Consider the following 2936-nt stretch of genomic DNA (forward strand, 5'->3'; position numbering starts at 1 on the left):
TTTGAAAAGTAGCAGGGGCGTTGCATAATCCGAATGGCATTCTTCTAAAAGTAAAAGTACCGTAGGGACATGTGAAAGTAGTCTTTTCCTGATCTTCAGGTGCAATGGCTATTTGGTGGTATCCAGAGTAGCCATCAAGAAAATAGTAATACTCTTGCACCGTCAATCTGTCTAGCATCTGATCAATGAAGGGTAAGCAAAAGTGATCTTTGCGGGTTACTTTGTTGAGTTTTCTATAATCAATACAAATCCTCTAACCAGTGACTGTTCTTGTGGGAATCAACTCATTCTTCTCATTCTTGATCACTGTCATCCCCCCTTTCTTTGGAACTACTTGTACCGGACTAACCCATTTACTATCTGAGATTGGGTAAGCCACTCCAGCATCCAACCACTTGACAACTTCCTTTCTGACAACTTCCTTCATAGGTGGATTGAGTCTGTGTTGAGCATCAATTGTTGGTTTAGCATTTTCTTCCATCAGAATTCGATGCATCATAGTTGAGGGACTGATTCCCTTGACATCACCCAGTGTCCATGCAATAGCCTTGTTGTGTGCCCGTAGTACTCTGAGCAATCTATCAGTTTCTAAATCAGAAAGTGAGGCTGACACTATAACTGGCAGCTTCTTATCTTCTCCCAAGAACTCATACTGCAAGTGACTAGGAAGCACCTTCAGCTCAAGCTCTGGAGGTTTTTCAGTAGATGGCGCAAGCTCTCTTGGTACTACATCCAACTCTTCATAATACTTCCTGTTTAATGGCCCATAGGAATCAAGCCATTTAACATAACCCATTACTTCTTTTCCCTCTTGCTCCGTCAGATCATCTTCAATTAAACTCAGTTCTAGAGGATCATCTACCAACTTTTTCTCGCTCACAATTGTATCAATCAAATCAACAAAGTAACAGTTATCACTTGCCTTCGGGTAAGTCATCTCCTTTAACACATTAAAAACCACTTCTTCTCCTTGGACACGCAACTTTAATTCACCTTTCTAAACATCGATCAAAGCTTGGCCAGTTGCCAAGAATGGTCTCCCAAGAATGATTGGGACGTTGTTATCTTCTTCCATATCCAGAACAATAAAATCAGCTGGAAAGATGAACTTGTCAACCTTGACTAACACATCCTCAATAACTTTCCTAGGATGAGCTAGTGATCGATCCGCCAATTGTAGAGTTACTGTGGTTGGCTTTGCTTCTCCCAACTGCAGCCTTTTAAAAATAGACAGAGGCATCAAGTTAATGCTGGCTCCCAAGTCACATAGTGCATTTATTCCTTCAATTCTCCCAATGGTACAAGGAATAGTGAAGCTCCCTAGATCTCTAAGTTTGGGAGGGAGTTTCTTTTGCAGAATGGTGCTACACTCTTCAGTTAATGCTACTGTTTCATAGCCCTCCATTTTTCTCTTTTTGGACAAAATCTCCTTCATGAACTTCACATAACTGGGCATCTGCTCTAAAGCTTCAGCAAAAGGAATGTTGATGTGTAGTCTTTTAAAGACCTCTAGAAATTTTGTGAACTGCTTGTCTAGATTGGTCTTTCGGAGTCTCTGAGGATAAGGTATCTTCACATGATGATCAATACTGACCGGTAGAGACTGTTGTTGTGGTGCAGGACTGTCAGTAGTTTTCTTATCTGATGATGTTGGAGTTGGTGCTGCTTTATCTATAATCTCTTCATCCACTGGTTGCATCATCTCGGGCCCATCATATTTCTTACCACTCCTTAGGGTAATTTCCTTGCAGTTTTCTTTAGGATTAACTTCATTTGTGCTAGGCAAGTTTCCCTGAGGACGGGTTGCTACCTGAGTTGCTAGTTGCCCCATTTGAGTCTGCAAATCTTTAATGGAAGATCTAGTTTCAGTCATAAATTGTAACAATAAATCTGTCTGCAAACTAGAATTTCCACTAGAGGTTTGTTGCTGAGTATACTGCTGGTTATGTGTCTGGTTCTGATTTCTTTGCTGATAAAACCCATTGTTCCTTCGGTTACCTCCTTGGTTGAATCCATAATTGTTGTTGTTGTTCTGAGAATAATTTCCAATGGTTTTTGCTTCATCCATTGGTAAATCATCCACATCTGCCTGACATTCAGAAAAGTGATGGGGGCCTCCACATATCTCACAAACAACTTGGGCTTGTTTGGCTTGCCCTGCGATCAGCTTTGTTAGGGCCTCAACCTGAGCTGTCAGCTTTGTAATGGCATCAACCTCCAGCACACCAGCGACCTTCTTAGTTTGACTTCTTTCAGTTGGCCATTGCTGATTGTTTAGGGCCATCTCCTCCAACAGCTCATAAGCCTCATTAGCACTTTTTCTCGAAAATGCTCCACCAGCTGCAGCATCTATAAGTGTTCATGTGTTGCCAACCAGCCCGTTGTAGAAGTTGTGAACCAGCATCCACTTCTCAATACCATGATGAGGGCACTTTCTGATGAGATTTTTAAACCTCTCCCAAGACTAATGGAGAGATTCATTATCTTGCTGACAGAAGTTGTTGATTTCTCCTTTCAACTTGGCTGACTTTGCTGGAGGAAAGAACTTGGACAGAAATTTCGTAGCCAAGTCATTCCATGTGGCAATGGAGTTGGGTGGCAAGGAAATAACCAACTCTTGGCTCTTTCTCTGAGTGAGAAAGGAAACAGTCTCAATCGGATGGCGTCATCACTAACCCCATTTACTTTGAAAGTCTGGCATAACTCTATGAAGTTTGATAGATGCAGATTGGGATCTTCAGAAGGGAGTCCACCAAACTGGACTGAAGACTGCACCATTTAGAGTATGGCAGACTTGATTTCAAAGTTGTTAGCCTCCACTGCCGGTGGCCTGATACATGACTGAGCCCCTGTAAGAGTAAGGAGAATATAATCTCTCAAGCTGTGGCCGTTAGCTTGATCTTCAACGGTACCTCCATTATTACTGTTGTTCCCTC

General features: G+C 42.0%; 1 non-coding gene across 1 annotated transcript; it reads left to right on the top strand.

Annotated features, from left to right (window-relative positions):
• The first annotated feature begins 2414 nt into the window (after positions 1-2414).
• Positions 2415-2521, top strand: LOC115724316 (small nucleolar RNA R71). The gene has a single exon (XR_004013113.1). It is a non-coding gene; the product is annotated as a small nucleolar RNA R71 (small nucleolar RNA).
• The last annotated feature ends 415 nt before the right edge of the window (positions 2522-2936 follow it).

The sequence above is a fragment of the Cannabis sativa genome, chromosome 9 (assembly GCF_029168945.1).
Source record: "Cannabis sativa cultivar Pink pepper isolate KNU-18-1 chromosome 9, ASM2916894v1, whole genome shotgun sequence".
NCBI classification, from domain to species: Eukaryota; Viridiplantae; Streptophyta; class Magnoliopsida; order Rosales; family Cannabaceae; genus Cannabis; species Cannabis sativa.